The sequence below is a fragment of the Miscanthus floridulus genome, chromosome 10 (assembly GCF_019320115.1).
Source record: "Miscanthus floridulus cultivar M001 chromosome 10, ASM1932011v1, whole genome shotgun sequence".
NCBI lineage: Eukaryota > Viridiplantae > Streptophyta > Magnoliopsida > Poales > Poaceae > Miscanthus > Miscanthus floridulus.
Window position 1 is genome coordinate 42,463,535 of NC_089589.1, and position 17,642 is coordinate 42,481,176.

At 49.2% G+C, this 17,642-nt stretch overlaps 1 non-coding gene across 1 annotated transcript; it reads right to left on the minus strand.

Moving 5' to 3' along the window:
- Positions 1-558: 558 nt before the first annotated feature.
- Positions 559-695, minus strand: LOC136490471 (small nucleolar RNA Z247). Its single transcript, XR_010767750.1, has one exon. It is a non-coding gene; the product is annotated as a small nucleolar RNA Z247 (small nucleolar RNA).
- Between the last annotated feature and the right edge of the window lie 16,947 nt (positions 696-17,642).

Consider the following 17,642-nt stretch of genomic DNA (forward strand, 5'->3'; position numbering starts at 1 on the left):
TTCAATAAAAGCATGGGTATCGGATGTAAGACGATGAACAGATGCAAGGCTTTTGTTAGCTTCAAGAACATAAAGAACATTGTTTAGGACGAGATTTTGATTTGGGGTACGAACAAAACTTCGACCAATTTGATTGATTCTTATACCTGCGCCATTAGCAGCATGAACCTTGTCGTTTCCATGGTACTTGTCCCTCATGATGAGCTTCTCTAGCTCTCCCGTGATGTGGTCGGTAGCACCAGTGTCGGTGTACCAGTTGGTGTCGATCCCATATGATGCAGAGGAGGCAGATCAGGATTGCTCTGGTGGGCCGGTGAAGGAAGCGTTAAAACGCTTGAAGCAGCGGAGTCCGGTGTGGCCCTCCTTGCCGCAGAGCTAGCAGATGGGTTTATCGCCGTTGTAGTTCTGTCGGGGGCGCCTGCTGTTGTTGTAGTTGCCACGGTTGCGTCCGCGCCCGCGTCCTCGGCCACCACCGCCGCGGTTGAAACCGCACGGCCTCCATGTGTAGCCGTGTTAGCAGATGAACCGGTTCCATCGTGCATGAGGTCCATCCGCTGTTCCCAGCTCACTAGCTGGGTCTAGAGCTCGCCCAAAGATAGCGGCTCTGTGCGCGCCGCGACAACCGAGACAATCGGATTAAAATCCATGTCAAGTTCGGCTAGTACATAGGAGATGATCTCTTCATCTTCAAGATGTTTGCCAGCGGCCGTCATGTCGTCAGCAAGAGATTTCATCTTGTTGAAGTAGTCGGCGATTGTAGACGAGCCCTTCTGCGCTGTGGCCAACGCCATGCGCGTGTTGATGATACGGCCTCGAGACTAGGAAGTCGTCATCTCTAAGATCACTTTCCAGATCTCGGCCGCTGTGGCGCAATTGGAGACTTGCACCTGGATCTCCTTGGAGATATTGGAGAGCAGATAGTTAACGATCTGCTGCTCCTTCGCAACCCAAGTTTCATACTCAGGGTTGGGATGAGCTCAGTCGGCTTGTCGGCCGCCTTGGGGATCTGCTTCGTCGGCACCACAATGTCGGGCTCGAGATAGTGCGCTATCTGCGCACCACGAAGAGCAGACAGCACCTGGGCGCTCCAAAGGGGAAAATTCCCTTTGCCGAACTTCTCGGTGACGGGACAACCAATCAGAGAGGACGATTATTGAAGCGCAGAAGAGGAAGCCATCGAGAATATTGTGGACTAACCTAGCTCTGATTACCATGTGAAAATGGTTGGAACGTGATGCCCTCTCAGGCTCACGGCTTCGTGTTAATATAGCTAGGAAGTGCCCCTAGCGTGGCGGTACAACTTGTACAACAAGAAGAAGAAGCTAACTATTTTGGTAACTCTAGATTACATAACAAGATTACAACAAACAGGAGATACCTATCATATCTAACCGAAGCCGTGATACTTGCCTTCATCCGCAATCCAAGCCTGAGCGCACAACCAATTTTCAGCAGATATGAATCAACCAGATATTTAGGTGATGTGATGGATATTCTTAACAGACTCCATCAAGGCCGCACACATCATTGTTGCGTCAGGAGTAGCTTTCCATCTCCTTCAACACTGCGCCGACTTCGTGTTAATATGTGTATGCATGCATGTTCATGCACTCGTATACTACTACAAGCAAGCAAGCTAGGAAGATGGAGTCCATCCGTCTTGATGCTAGTTCCACGTGGTTCCGTAGCAGGGAGATGTGAAGCGAGCAAGCCAGCGATGCTCAAGCGCGGCTCATAATCGTTTCTTCTTCGGTCTCGCTTGCCGCCGCACACGCAAGGACAGACGGTTGAGCGCCTAAGCACGTCACTCCGCGAGCCCAGGGAGACCGTCGGGTTCATAACCTACGTAAAGCCGGGGACGCCGCGCGCACTCGCTGGTTGCTGGGCTGTTGCTGCGCCTCGCAGGTGGCGCAAGATGAAGGACGTCCAGTGCGTAGCATTCGGTGCGGCCGGTAAAGCAAAGGTGCATGGCGCGGCGTCCGCCATACGAGTTTTCCGCCCGACTAGTGAGGCGGATCATGCCGCTCCGGCGCGCCATCCACGGCCATCAACACCAACAACATGGAGATGGGGATGACCGACCGCGCTATTTGCTGCGCCAGACGAGCAGCCCCGTCGAAGCAAGGAACGCCAGCCCTGCACTTACCCTCATTGTCTCAAGCTAAGCAACAGTGTCGTTCATGCCAGCGACGCACCGGTCCGCCACTCCAGGGGCCGGAGGCGCACTCGAAGGCAGCCGCCATCACACGGCGCCGTGTGAAATTAGCAAGCAAGGGACGGAGGAGAAGGACGGACGGACGCCTACCTCGACTCCTCCATCATGCGTCAAGGGGCTGCAGCTCGCATATGTTGGAAGTGAAGTCACCAGCCGAAGAGCGAGGCACAGGAAGCCGATGGAGCACGTCAAGGCGCCATTCTGAGGGAGAGGCGCACGGCAGCGAGCACACTTTCCGCGCCCACGCCAAGGGACGGCGCGCAGCCCGCCAGCGACATGCATGATGGCACTAGTTCTCCATGCTCCGTTGAGCGTCCAAGTCTGCTGTGATCAGCTGGCAGGAGAACAAAGAAACGCACGCACTCAGGCTGCCGGAGTACACGAGCTGGTCCATGCCCGTGTGGAGGCATGCACACATGTACGTACTTCCACTACAAGCTAGCAAGCTAAAAATCAAGCTGCTCGGAGCCCAACACTAAGCCCGATGAACACACATGGATCGAAGTCACCAGCGATCAGCAGCCTGCTAGTGAGGCGCCAGTGACGCCGTTGGCCTTCCGGTGTTGCACTCTATACATCAATGACGGGGCAGCACCACATCTTCCCGGTGTTCAAAAGCGCCGGCGTTCTTCCAGCATCATCTTTGACATCAACCACACACTAGGGGTAGCACCACGGCTCCCCGGTGCCCAACGGTGCCGACGTTCTTCCGGCATCATCTTCCACATCAACAACACACTGGGGGCAGCACCAAAGCTCCCCGGTATCCAACGATGTCGATCGTCCTTCGGCGTCGTCTTCTACATCAACAACACACTGGGGACAGCACCACAGCTCCCTGGTGTCCCACGACGCCGATGTTCTTCCGGCATCACCTTCTACATCAACAACACACTGGGGGCAGCACCACCGCTTCCCGGTGTCCTATGACGCCGATGGTCTTCCGGCGTCATCTTCGACATCAACACCAGGGCGACATCACACCTTCCCCGTTTCGTGCGATGCCGATGGTCTGCCGGCACCGCCTTCGACATCGGCAACACGGGAGCAGCACCAATCCTCCCCGGTCTTCTACACCATTAACCGCAAGGGCGTCATCATCTACATCAACAATCCCAGGAGTAGCGTCACACCTCCTGGCTCACCTCCCATGCCAATAGCATTGTGGCGTGGCCTCCAACAACGACGGCGGCACTAGTAGCAATACTGCGCCTCTACAAGCATCTACGTCGCGGAAGGCATCTTGGCTTTGCTTCCAACATCAGCAGCCGATGCTCCACATCGACGGGAGGTTCTTGATTTTTTTGTTTTGCATAAAATTTTTTCCTCCGTTAACTTGAGATGGCCAATGTGCATTCATCATGGCATAAATCGGCACCTTGCTCAAAAAAATAAAAAAAAAACAAAAGGCTCTCCCTACCAGGCTACAGCTGCAGTGGAGGATTCGGCTGCTTCGGGGCTTTTCCAGAAGGTCCGGGGGCAACAACCTGGTGGATGGATCCCGCGACGAGCTACCATTTCACGGGACACGCGACAGACGCCGAACGTGTTTCCGCTCGGAGTAGTGGGAAGTTGACTTGAGTCACTCCTAAGCAGCGAGGCGACCACACTGCTCGCACTTCCCAACATGAGGCGACACACTCCAGGGAAGAATATAGAAGAAGATCGAGCAAGAAAAGGGCTACCTGGTGCAACACAAGTTGCATTAAGTGTGCAGCCTCTTGCCACCCTGGAAGGTAACAACAAGGGACCAAAAGATACAACGCCAGCGAGGATTCACCTAGCTACACAAAGGTGGATGGCTACCCTCCAAGTTCCTGGGATGCTGAAGCAAGCTCCAAGAAAAAAAAACAAAAAAGGTCTCCAAAGAACTGACCGAATCTATGCCAAACGAGCTCAATCAAGCTCAAGTATCAAGCTCAGCATCAAGTGGAAGGCGGAGGTTGTCATTCACCATCCTCGGCAAAAGTGATGGTAAATTCATTAGCCGGTACCCAAAACACAACACCAACTCAGCCATACTACGCCTCCATGTTGAAGAGCGCGAGTGGGCTGTGGTTCAACTCAACGCAAGGGAGTCTCAAGCAAGAATTCCCTTCACCCCAGTGGAGACATCAAAGCAGAAGTCTACACATTCAAACACACAACGGGGAGAAATCGTGGGAGCCATGTTGCTATGGTTATGCAACGGCGCCTAATGGTTATGTCCCCTGGCTGTCCTATCTCGAGCTGCTCATATAGCTAACGCCAATGGGAGAGCCAACATTTTTTCTAAAAAAAATTACAAATACAATTCTCTTGTTTCGATGATTTTACCTTATTATCACATCACCCTAGCTATGTCGGACATTTGCTGACAAGCTAGCCCTTTTTTTTACATATTTGCTATTCCTCAGTCGCCTGAATTCTGGGCTTGTCTTTAGGCGACGCCTCCGATGGAGCTTGCGATCCGTGCGCTCGTATGCTTTTGTATTGGGTCCGTGGCTGTGTTTGGTTCTTATTGGGTCCGATCGAGCTCGACTGCACCCGCTAACACCGATCGAGCTCGCCGCGGACCTCCCCCATCCCACGCCACGGCAGCGCCGCGAGCGCCCACTGCCGCCCGCGCTGGCATCTCCCTCTCTCCCCTCCCCATCTTCTAACTCGGAAGCCGTCGCCGCCAGCTCGGTCACTCGGACGAGCGCGCGCCGCGCGTAGCCCCCGGCCGGCCTCGGATTCCGTCGCTCCACGACAAGCACCCCAGCTGTCGATGTTTCACCACCGATAGCCTGCCACGGGGGTACCCGGGGCAGTATGTTCGGGCTTCGGCGTATGCCGAACTCGATGGTTTACGCAAGAGACAGCCGATTTATCCTGGTTCAGGCCCTCGATCGTAGATCGAGTAATAACCTTACGTCCAGTCGGCCTTAGCCTTTGCGTTGGATTGATTATGATCTGCTCTGTTCTCTCAGGAGCCCTGCCCTCCTTTATATAGTCAGGAGGCCAGAGTCCTAGTCGGTTTACAATGAGATTTCCTAATAGGATTACCTAATAGTTCTACTACTACGATTATATGGGAAGAATCCTAGTTGGACTAGATCTTCTTTCTCCCTTGCGGGGTATCCTGTGGGTCCCGCATCGACAAGCCCCCGAGCACTTCATGGTTGAGCTCTGAAAATCTCGCTCTGCTCCTTCAAGTCCTGTTGAGTAGGAACAAAATGTCATCCGAGTGTTTTCTGGAGTGAAACCTTGTAGCGCTTCTTGGGATCTTTGGGTGGTGAGTGCTTTTTGAAGAAAAAGTGCATCCATCTGGTTGTAGCCCCCGAGCCTCTTGCTATTTGGAACAAGGAGCTGGAGGATTTTGTCTTGAAGTTGCTCTGATTGTTCGTTGAAATTTTATCAAAAAGAACTCGAACATGGCTTGTTTCGGGTTCTTTTTGCCGTAATGTCTTGAAGTGGTCTGCGTTGAGGAAGCCTTTTGGTGACGTGCACTTTTTCGAAGAAAAAGTGCACTCACTGAGTGTAGCCCCCGAGCCTCTTGCTATTTGGAACAAAAAGATGGAGGGTCTTGATCCTTTATGTTGTTTGAAAATTTGTGTTCTGAAGTAGTCCCCGAGACTTGGATTATGTCATCATCCGAGTAGTTTTGCGGCACCTTTCCGAAGCGGCCCATTAGTCTTGGATTAAACCATCATCCGAGTAGTTTCGCGGCAAGTAGCCTCCGAGCTTATGTCCGGGTTCTTTTTGGGTGGGTGCAATTTTTCGTAAAAATTACACTCACTCACTGAGTGTAGCCCTCGAGCCTCTTGCTTTTGTTTGCAAAAGTTGGGGGGTCCAGATTCTTGTCTTCGAAAAATTCTGGGGCTATGTATCCCGCAGCCCCGTGCTTTCTCCGAGTTCTTCTCTTTAGAAAAGAAGTCGGATGAAGAGTCTTGATGTGTCGTCGTTGTAGTCTTGAGTTTCTTGTATTCTTGGTCCTTTGTCTTTGGTTCCGAGCCTCTGGGAGTAGTTGAAAATGAGGGCCAAGCTCCCTAGCTCAGTGTTGATTAAGCTATGATGCTGGCCGAGCCCTCGAGCGTATATCCGTGTCGTTTTGTTCAGGAAGAACTCGGATGCGTGGTTTTGGCGTATTCTTTGATAGTCTGCTGTTGTCAGATGTAGTTGTATGGTGGTGGTTGAGTGTAAATGCCTTTTGTTCACGGGTTGTACTGTGCTGGTATATTCTTCCGAATATGCCCGTCTTCGAGTACTGCTTCCTCTCGCCTGAGTCGTCCATTATTGTGTCCTGTCTTTTCACTGTGTCCTTTGTTAGGCTTATTTCGTTGGTACTCCTAGTCCATGTGCGCTGATCTTTTGGTCTATAAATACTGTCCCGGAGTGTTTGTGAAGTAGAGCAGCCCCCGGGCATGTTTTGTAGTTTCTGTGTGTCTTGTCATAGCTGGAGGAAGTCTTGTGATAGGGATTAGAGGTAGGCTGATCCCGCGACAGCATTGTGCCAGGATGTACGTGGTGGTAGTTGGAGGAAGTCTTGTGATGTGGGCTTCGTTCCTTCATCCGGCAGTTCTGGGTTGATCCTCGTCGCCTGTCTTGAGACCGTCCGGTGCAGATCAACACCATATCCAGCATCACATCGGTCTTGGGTAGACAGATGCCTGCCGGCCTTCTATGCTCCATGTTGCCCTGCCGTGCTGTCGATTTTCGCCTTGGGTGCACTGCGTCCGTCCTTTGAAGAAAACAGTGTAACTGATGGCGGTTTGTCCTTCCGAGTAGCAATTTGGGACACGTAGTCGTTCCAGAGCCTAGTCGTGTCCGTGTTCCTCTTTGCTACTTTGCTTTTCGTGGTGCCGAGTTCGTTGGGTCTTGTAAGATTTGTAATCTTCTATTTTTGAAGTCGCTTGTAATGTAACGAATCTTGTCTTCTTAGTTGTCTTTGACTTTTCTGTTGTGATCCCTGTCGTTCATGAGACTACCGAGTTCTTTCTTACATAACCGGGTTCTTTTGTTCCTCGTGAGGTAGCCCTTTCTTTCTTCTTTCTTTCTTCTTGGTTTGACGGGTTGTTCTTGTATCAATCTGATAATCCTGCCGTGGCGTTGGACGGATAAGTCTGAAATCTGCCCGTTGGTTTTTACCGTTGTGAGGATTCGTGCCCTCCATCGTTTTAGCTGCGTCGGTAAATGGACCGTTGCGTTCCCACACTGTGCTTTAACGGGCCTTGTGGGCCGTTTGTATCACTGAGAAATCTATTTAAAGACCTTTTATCTTCCTTTCCCTTGTCGCCCAGCTCTTGCCTTTAAACCCTAGTTCTCAGAAATCCGCCGCCGTCATTGTCGCCATCACCCGAGCACCATCATTCTAGCTTCATCTTCCTTAGCGCCTTTTTTGCTTCCGCCAGTTCATGGGAAAGAAGAAAACCGCAAGCAAGTCTCTGGCGACCTTCGTGGACGAGGAGTCATCCCTGTCTTTGATTGAAAACCAGGAGTTCGTGGCCATGAGGGCAGCTCAGAAGGTCTGGCCGGCTCCAACAACAAGCGAAGACCAGCTGCGCGAGCTCGTTAGTGACGGCTTGATCCAAAGCAAAGTCATCGCTGAATGGAGAGTTCCGGGCGAGCATCGGGTTCCGGCTCCGGGTCCTGGTGAGATTGTCCTTTTTGTTTCCTTTGTCCGCGCTGGACTTTGTCTTCCTGCTTCCGCCTTCCTTCATCAGTTTCTTGGTTATTTCGGGGTTAGTCTGAACCATCTAACCCCCAATGCCGTTCTCCATCTTTCTGTTTTTGTTCACCTTTGTGAAGCCTTCCTTGGGATCCCTCCTTCTCTATCTCTTTTCGCTTTTTCTTTCGTCTGAAACCTCAACCCCGCCGTGAAGAAACCAGCGCCCTCGGCGGTTGAGGGATTCAGTTTCGCCAGGGTCTCAAAATTAAGTTTTTTGATTATGACCTGGTCGATTCTGTCAAAGATTGGCGTGCCGAGTGGTTTTACGCTGCCAATTTGATCCCTTCTCTTGTTGTTCACTCCGGATCCGGTCCTGTGGTGAATGACCGATGGGACAAGAAGCTTGAGTCACCTGCTGAGATTCAAGCGATCCAGCCACTCCTTGATAGGATTAGCATGCTGAAATAGCAGGGTTTGACTGGCTTTGGTATTGTTTCAAGCTTCCTTCGTCGCCGGGTTCAGCCCTTGAAAGAGCGGGAACATCTCGGCTTTGAGTATTCTGGGGCCGAGGATCCTTCACGCATGGTCCCAGCTCTTGAGCTGACCGGTGAGGAGGTACTCGAGCGCCTCCAGAAGATGCTGAAAGGAGTGAGCGTCATTCCTCCTGCTGTCTCTGAGTTCTCGGCCATCAACCCGCCCCCAGCTGTGAGTTGTCTATCTTTTTTATTTGAGTTCTTTATGTACTCTTGCTGCATCCGTTCTTGCTTAGCTTTTCCTTGTCTCGGTGTTTTATCTTTTTTCGCAGGAGCTTGGGCGGAACTTTGTCGATTCGATCCCCCTTGATGTTCTCCCTGCCGTGGCGGAGACTGGGGATCGTCTAGCTGGTACTTCTGCAATTAGTAAGTCTCAAACCTTTACAACCCTTCCTGGGGTTTCTTTCAGATTTGTTGATGTATATGAAGAGTATGTTCCTCGTCTAGTCCCTCGCGGTCCTCGCAGTGTCCCGAAGAGGGGGCGAATGGACGGGTCTTCATCTGGCTTGCCTGTCTCCAAGAAGCCTCGCAAACCAAGTACTCCTTCAGGTACTCCAGTTGTTGCTAGCATGCTCTTAGGTGAGCACATTTAATACTCTTTGTTCTTTTATTTTCATGTTTCTCTCTTGAACCGAGTACTTTTCATCTCCTTTTCAGCAGGTGCTCTGGTTTCGTTGGCTGAGGGAGAAGAGGATGATGAAGTCCCCCTCATCATGCGGCGGTGAGTTGTTTTTCATATTCTTGTTGCATTGAATTTCTCCTTTTTGTTTTGAATTTTAGTCTTGAACTTTTTGAAGTAATCGGAGGTCGGGTGTGAGTTCTTCCGATGCTCCCGCGCTGACTTTTTCTGAAGCTCTGGTGTCGAGTTCTTTGGTTGCCTCTGTCCCGAGCTGTACCGCTCCTCCGGTGCGGAGTTCTTCCACGGCTCCAGCCCCGGCTTCTTCCATGGCTCCAGCCCCGGCTTCTTCCGCGGCTCCGTTGTCTGCTGTCCCGCTCCCGTCGCCGGGTGGCGGGGACGTCTTTGCCGTCGTGGTTCCCCCTGCGAGGCTTTCTCTTGGCTTCGCGAAGAAAAAAGTAGTCGGGTGAGTAGATTCTAGCTTTATCTTTTTGGCTTTTATCTTCCTTCCTCTGGTTCTTATTGGTGCTTCCTTTTATCTCTTTTCAGTGTTTCGTCTTCTCTAATTTCTTCATCGACTTCTTCTCTGCCTCCCGCCGTGCCAACGAGTTTCGAGCCTCGAGACTCACAACATTATGTTGATGAAGTCGCCGCGGGGGCTTCAGAGCTACCTGGCGGAGTTGCGGACTTGGTCGCTCCGGAGGTAACTGTGGCCGTCGCGCCGGGTTCTTCTGAGGGTTTGGCTCCAGCTTCCCTGGAGGTTGCTTTGGTCGTTCCTCCTTCGCCCCAGCCGGCCTCTCCTTCCCCTTCTCTTGTCTCCGGCGGCCCCTCCTTTTCCGGTGACGTGGTGCAACAGTTCGATGCCACTCATCGGTTATCGGAGCTGGCCGTAGCCTGGGGGAGCTTGTCGACCCTCGCGACTTCTTTTGGTGAAAAGCTCCAGGTAGGTTTTACTGCCACTCCTCTTTTTCATGCTTGTTTTTTTTCTATCCTTATGCCTTGTTTCTCTTTGCCTCTTTTTGCTCAGTCTTTTTCTCGTGATCATTCTGGCTTCTTTTTCTCATCTGAAAATGAGAGGAAGTTGTCTTCGGAGGTGGACGCTCTAAAAGCCGATCTTGACCTCCTCCGGGCTGAGTTGGAGACGGAGCGTCAAATGCACCAAAAGGAGGAGAAAGCCCTTCGAGCCCGGGTAGTGGAGACGGAGAAACAGAGAGATGCTGCGGTGGAGTCTGCGAAGAATGAATGCAAAGGTGCGGCGGGTTCTGCCTATTTTTTCTTGTATTTTGACTTCTTTTTCCGCTGACTTATTCTTGGGTGTCCTGTCTAGCTCTCCGAGTTGAGAAGCAAAAGCTCTCGGAGAGTATTGATGAAATGAGGGCCCTTGTCCGTTCTAGTCATAATAGAGCTGAGGAGGTAATTACTCATGCTGAGGAAGAACTCGCCCTTGCTAAGCTGATTAGGCGTGGAGCTGACAGAGATCTTGTGCAGGCCCAAAAAACTATTGAAGGCTTGTCCGGGAAGCTGGCGACGGCTACTGAGAATTGGAATGCTTTGTGGAAATCTTTTCGTTCAGTAGCCGATGTCCTCCGGACTTCGGCGGATGACGGGCAATCTTGGGCGCAGTTCATTCCCCGGATTCCGACTCGTTTCTAAGAGTTCGCGAAGAGGTGTGCCCAAGTATGTACCAAGAATGTGTTGGCCCAGGTCCGGGTCCTTGCTCCAGAGGCGCCTCTCTCCAAGATAGCAGAAGAAGCTGAGAGCCAAGAATATCTTGACGCCGTTGAAAAGATGGAGCCTAAGGTCGAAGATCTAGCCAGTAGGGTTGTAGATAGTCTAAATATTGACATTTCCCTTTCTGATGACAACGCCTGACTCGATTGAGCATCCCCTTGTAATATTACACTCCTTTTTAAATGAAGATTCTTTATTTTTGTTGATGTATTCTTTGCCTGGGTGCGGTTGAAGTTATTTGACTTGCTGAGTACCTTGTCCTGTTCCCGTCTCTGCTTTGTAAAACAACTCTGTGCGTTATTCTGACGAGGCCCCTCGATTTGTCGAGTACTTTTCTTTTCTTCCTCCTTTGTGATCTGTCGAGTGCTTTGTCCGTGCTATGACTTGTTAGATGTAGATCTTTGCGTTAACAACCTTTCGCCTGCGCTATGTAAAATGACTCGGTATAGAAATGTTGCCTCGACAAACTTCGGCATCCGAGTGCTTTCTTGAGTGGCGCTTGTGCTTTTGTGAGGAAAAAGTATTCCTATCTGGATGTAGCCCCCGAGCCTATTGCTTTTTGGAACGAAGTGCTGGAGGGTCTTTTGAAGTTAGATTTCGGTCGACTCAGCCAATTTGCTTTTTGTTAGCTTTTAGCTACCCTCATCGGCGAGCTCAAGCGTTTTTTCAGCTATTTTGCTCTCGGCCGGGATGCTCAGGCATGTTCTCAGCCATTTTGCTTTTTGTTTTGGGTGTTAGCTTTTAGCTACCCTCATCGGCGGGCTCAAGCGTCTTTTCAGCTATTTTGCTCTCGGCCGGGATGCTCAGGCATGTTTTCAGCCATTTTGTTTTTTGTTTCGGGTGTTAGCTTTTAGCTACCCTCATCGGCGGGCTCAAGCATCTTTTCAGCTATTTTGCTCTCGGCCGGGATGCTGCAGGCATGTTTTCAGCCATTTTGCTTTTTGTTTCGGGTGTTAGCTTTTAGCTACCCTCATCGGCGGGCTCAAGCGTCTTTTCAGCTATTTTGCTCTCGGCCGGGATGCTCAGGCATGTTTTCAGCCATTTTGCTTTTTGTTTTGGGTGTTAGCTTTTAGCTACCCTCATCGGCGGGCTCAAGCGTCTTTTCAGCTATTTTGCTCTCGGCCGGGATGCTCAGGCATGTTTTCAGCCATTTTGCTTTTTATTTCGGGTGTTAGCTTTTAGCTACCCTTATCGGCGGGCTCAAGCGTCTTTTCAGCTATTTTGCTCTTGGCCGGGATGCTCAGGCATGTTTTCAGCCATTTTGCTTTTTGTTTCGTGAAAACAACTCGTTGGAAGTCATGACAAGACATGCTGTGGATGAATATCATCTTTATTGATCATGAGTATAAACTAATACATATGTTGTTGAAGAGTATTGTCTTTCGTTGATTGTGAACGTAGGTCCCTTGTGGCTTGCATATCTGTTTTTTCTTGAGTTGTTTTTACGCGTAGAATCTTCTTAGCTGGCTGATGTGCCATGTATTGCTGACTTCTTTTCCATCTTCGGTCATTAACTTGTATGTGCCTGGTCCGGTGACTTTTGTGACAATGAACGGGCCTTCCCATGGACTGAGTAGCTTATGTCGTCCATCAGTCTTTTGTATCCTTCTTAGCACTAAGTCTCCAACTTGTAGTGATCAAGGTTGGGTACTCTTGTTGTAGTGCCGTCTTAAACCTTGTAGGTATCTGGCTGATTGGAGGGTAGCATTTATTCTGACTTCTTCTGAGCTGTCGAGTTCTAATCTTCTTGTGTGTTCTGCTTCTCCTTCATCATATTGTTCTATTTTTGGGGATGTCTAGATCAAGTCGGCGGGTTGTACGGCCTCTGACCCGTAAACTAGGAAGAAGGGTGAGTGGCCTGTTGCTCTGCTTATTTGAGTTCGTAGCCCCCATACTACTTTCGGTAATTCTTCAATCCATTTGGACCCATAGTCCACTAGTTCTTCGTATAACCTTGGTTTTAATCCGGCTAGTATGAGTCCATTAGCCCTTTCTACTTGTCCGTTGGCTTCTGGATGTGCAATAGACGCATAGTCTATACTGAAACCACAGTCTTGTGCCCAGCTCTTGAATTCTGTAGCTGTGAAGGGGGAGCCTAGATCTGTGATGATTCGATTGGGCATGCCGAAGCGGTGCATAATGTCTTGGATAAACTCGACTGCTTTGGTTGCGCTGTATTTCGCGAGTGGTTTGTATTCAATCCACTTGGTGAACTTGTCGATTGCTACAAAGATGTACTCGAAGCCACCTTTTGCTTTTTTCAGGGGTCCTACTTGATCTAGCCCCCAGCAGGAAAAAGGCCAAGCGGGTGGGATGCAGATAAGATTGTGAGCTGGTACATGGGCTTGTCTTGCAAACATTTGGCAACCTTTGCATTTTCTGACAAGCTCTTCTGCGTCTTTCAAAGCGGTTGGCCAGTAGAATCCGGTGCGAAATGCTTTGCCAACCAGTGTCCTTGAGGCGGCATGATTTCCACAGCAACCTGAGTGTATTTCATCTAGGATCTCTTTACCTTCTTCAAATGAGACACATTTTAGGAGTACTCCTGATGATGCTACTCTTCTGTAAAGTTTATCTCCTACTAGAACGTAGTTTTTGCTTCTGCGAACAACTTGGGTGGCTTCTGCCTTATCTGCTGGTAATTTGTTTTCTTTGATATAGTCGATGAAAACTTGGCCCCATGAAGTGTTGATTACCAAGATCTGAACGCTTTTAGCCTGAATTTCATGTGTTGTTTCACCGGGTTGTTTGATAGAGGGAACTGATAGCTCTTCTATGAATACGCCGGGTGGAACCTTCGCTCTGTCTGATCCGAGCTTGGCAAGGACATCTGCTGCAATGTTGGAATCGCGTAGGACGTGTAAAATTTCTAATCCTTGGAAATGTTTTTCAAGTTTCCGTATTTCAGCACAGTAAGCACCCATGTTTTCTTTGGTGCAATCCCAATCTTTGTTGACTTGGTTGATGACTACTGCTGAATCGTCGTATACGAGTAATCTTTTTATTCCGAGGGTAATCGCGACTCGTAGCCCGTGGATGAGGGCTTCATATTCTGCTTCGTTATTTGTAGCTTGCCATAATATCTGAAGGACGTACTTGAGTTGTTTTCCTTCCGGAGAAATGAGGAGAACACCTGCACCGGCCCCGCCTAGTTTGAGTGATCTGTCAAAGTACATCTTCCAGTGGTCGAGGATTGTATCTGATAAGGGCTGTTGAATCTCTGTCCATTCGGCCACGAAATCGGTGAGGGCTTGAGATTTGATTGCTTTCCGTGGGGTGAAATTGATGTCAAGAGCTCCAATTTTAACTGCCCATTTGGATATGCGCCCTGTGGCGTCTTTATTGTGTAGGATGTCTCCGAGTGGAAAATCTGTCACTACGGTAATCTTGTGGCTTTCGAAATAGTGGCGAAGCTTCCGTGAGGTAATGAGTAGAGCGTAGAGTAGTTTTTGTACATACGGGTACCGGATTTTGGATTCTGACAGTACTTCACTGATGTAGTATACTAGACGTTGCACTTTATACACGCGCCCTTGTTCTTCTCTTTCTATGACTATTGCTGTGCTGATTACGGTAGGAGTTGCCGCGATATATAGCATCATATCTTCATCTTTCTTTGGAGGTGTCAGGATAGGGGATAAAGTGAGGTATTCTTTAAGTTTTTTGAAAGCTTCGTCGGCCTCTATTGTCCACTCGAACTTGTCTGTCTTCTTTAGTAGTTTAAAGAAAGGTAACCCCTTTTCGCCGAGTCTTGATATGAAACGGTTGAGGGCCGCCATGCATCCTGTTAGTTTCTGCACATCTTTGACACTTCTAGGTGGGCCCATTTCTGTTATAGCTCGAATTTGCTTGGTGCTGGCTTCGATCCCGCGCTGACTGACCAAAAATCCGAGTAGTTGTCCTGAGGGAACTCCAAATACACATTTATCTGGGTTCAATTTCCATCTCCATTTCTTCAAGTTTTCGAAGGTTTGCTTTAAATCTTCAATTAGAGTGTCTGGGTTCTTTGTTTTCACCACCACATCGTCCACGTATGCCTCCACATTTTCACCGATTTGATTCCCAAGGCAAGTCTGGATAGCTCTTTGGTACGTGGCGCCAGCGTTCTTTAGTCCAAACGACATGGTCTTGTAGCAGTAGGCACCAAATGGGGTGATGAAAGATGCCTTGCTCTGGTCTTCTTCTTTTAGTGCGATCTGGTGATATCCTGAATAGCAATCGAGAAAAGATAATAACGCAGATCCTGCTGTCGAGTCAACTATCTGGTCAATGCGTGGTAGCCCGAACGTATCTTTTGGGCAATGTTTGTTGAGATCTGTGTAATCGACGCACATACGCCACTCGTCCGTGTTTTTCTTCTATACAAGGACCGGGTTTGCTAGCCAATCTGGATGTAGGATCTCCTTGATGAATCCGGCTGCCATTAGTTTTGTTATTTCCTTTTTAATTGCTGCCTTCTTGTCGGGTGAGAATCGTCGTAGCCGTTGTTTTACATGTTTGGAGCTTTTGTTAACATCAATTCTATGCTCAGCCAACTCCCTTGGGACTCCTGGCATGTCGGCTGGCTTCCAAGCGAAGATATCTTTGTTGTCCCGAAGAAAGTTGGTGAGCGCGAGTTCCTATTTTGCCGAGAGGTGAGCACTGATAGTTGCTGTCTTGGAGGTATCGCCTGTGCCTAAGTCGATTTGCTTGACGTCGGCTTCTTTTGGTGGTGCGATGATGCTGGGCTTTTTAGCCGTTATTTCTAATTCTTCTTGGCTTGTTTCTACAGCGATTGCGGCTATTTCTTTTCTTCCATTGTCGGCTTGCGCTTTAGCTGTAATTTGGATTGCTTGAACGTCGCAGTCAAAAGTGCGCTTTAAATTGCTTCGAAGGGAAAGGATACCGTTGGGTCCTGGCATCTTAAGTAGTAAGTACGGGTAATGTGGTATTGCCATGAATTTGGCCAGTGCTGGACGTCCGAGGATTGCATGATATGATGAATCGAAGTCGGCGACTTCAAATTTGATAAACTCTGTTCGGTAGTTTGAAGGAGTTCCAAAGGTAACAGGTAAAGTAATTTGTCCGAGTGGCATGGCTGCTTTGCCGGGTACTATTCCGTAAAAAGGTGTGCTTGTTGGCGTAATCATCCCGGCGAGTTGTAGTCCCATTTTCCTTAGAGTTTCTGAAAAGATGATGTTAAGCCCAGCTCCTCCATCGATTAGTACTTTGGTGACGGTCATACCAGCAATAGTCGGATCCAGAACCAATGGATAATGGCCTGCGTTTCCCACGCTAGTCCATTGGTCTTCTCTGGTAAATTGGATAGGATACTGTGACCAATTGAGGTATCTTGGTGTAGCCGGTTCTGCTGTCATAATGGTCCGCAGTGCTAGTTTTTCTTGATGTTTGCTTCTGCAATCCGGAGCCCCTGAGAAAATCACTGCTACCGTTCCCCTAGGTTTTTGGAATCCTTTGTCCTCGTGGTTGTCTTCTTCTCTTTTCTGATTGTCCTCTTTGGTGTTTTCCTTACTATCTTTTCTTGTGTATCGATCATTAAAAGTGTAGCAATTTCCGATGGTGTGCCTCCCACTAGGGTGCAATGGGCAACGTATGTTTTCAATGTCATCATATCTTCTTGGTTTGGGAAACTTCTTTGATTTGTCGGCCATTGCCACAGTATTGTCTGGTCTACGTTTTCTTTCTTGATGTCTGCTATTTCGTTGACTTTGCTTATCCGGGTTGTCTTGGTTGCTTCTGTCCGGGAACCTCTCTCGTGTTTTTTCTTCTGCAGTAATCATCTTTTCTACTGTACGTCTGAATTCTTCATTGTTTCTCGGATTTTCTTTGCAGAAGTCTTGAAATTGCCATCTAGCCATGATTCCATGAGAGAAAGCTTCAATTACTTCTCGTTCGGTTATGTCATGCACTTGAGCTCGTAGTTCGCCGAATCGTCGATAGTAGTTTCTGAGACTTTCACCTCCCCTTTGCTTGAGTCCTTTTAGTTCTGCATGAGTGATTGGGTGTGTAATGATTCCTGCGAAATTCTCACAAAAAGCTCTCTGCAAATCCTCCCAATTTCCGATAGATCCTGGATTTAGTTTATCGAACCATTGGAGGGGCATGGCCTCCAGTGCCATGGGGAAGAAAAGGGCTTTGATATCGTCGTCTCCTCCGGCTAGTTCAATCGATTGTGAATATATTCTGAGCCATTGCTTTGGTTCAGTTTTGCCATCATACTTGGAGTGATTAGATGGTTTGAATTTGTGAGGTAATCGCACCAATGCGAGCCTGTTCGCGAAGCAGGGGAACCTGTCGTGTGCCTTGGTTTCTTTGAATTCAGATTCGGCGCCTTCCTCTGGCCAACTGTCGTTCTGATGGGAACAATCTTGCGAGGTTGTCTGGGTAGGAACCCTGCTCCTAGTCTTCCTTAGTTGTTCAAATCGGTGGCCTTGATTATGTTCCTTCCTACTTCCTCCGTCATGGCTTCCACTCGGCCCAAGTCTTTCGAAAGCGGATTTCCTTTGATTTTGATCTTCTTGCCGGTGGGTTGTTGATCTGGCGGGTAGTCTTGATCGAGCTTTCTCTTCATGCGTTCTCGAGATTGTCGATCGGAGCAAGTCCTGGAGCTGTTCATACTTCTCACCAGGATGCGAAGTTGCTCCGAGTTCTTCTAATGCTTCTCGAATCTTATCGTAAGGCGTATTCGCCGTGCGTCTCCCTTCGACTTCTCGTTGCGATTTTCTTTTGTCGTACTCAGCCAATTCTGACTCGTATCTGATCCAAGCTTCCCTGCGCTGCCTAGCACGGTGTTGGCGCCCTTGCTTCAACTTGTTTTTTCTTTCTCTAGCTTGTTTCTGACTATCTGTTTCTCCATCGTAGCCCTGGCAAAGGGTGATATGTTGGATTTCGATTCATCTGATGATCGACTCGGGTGCT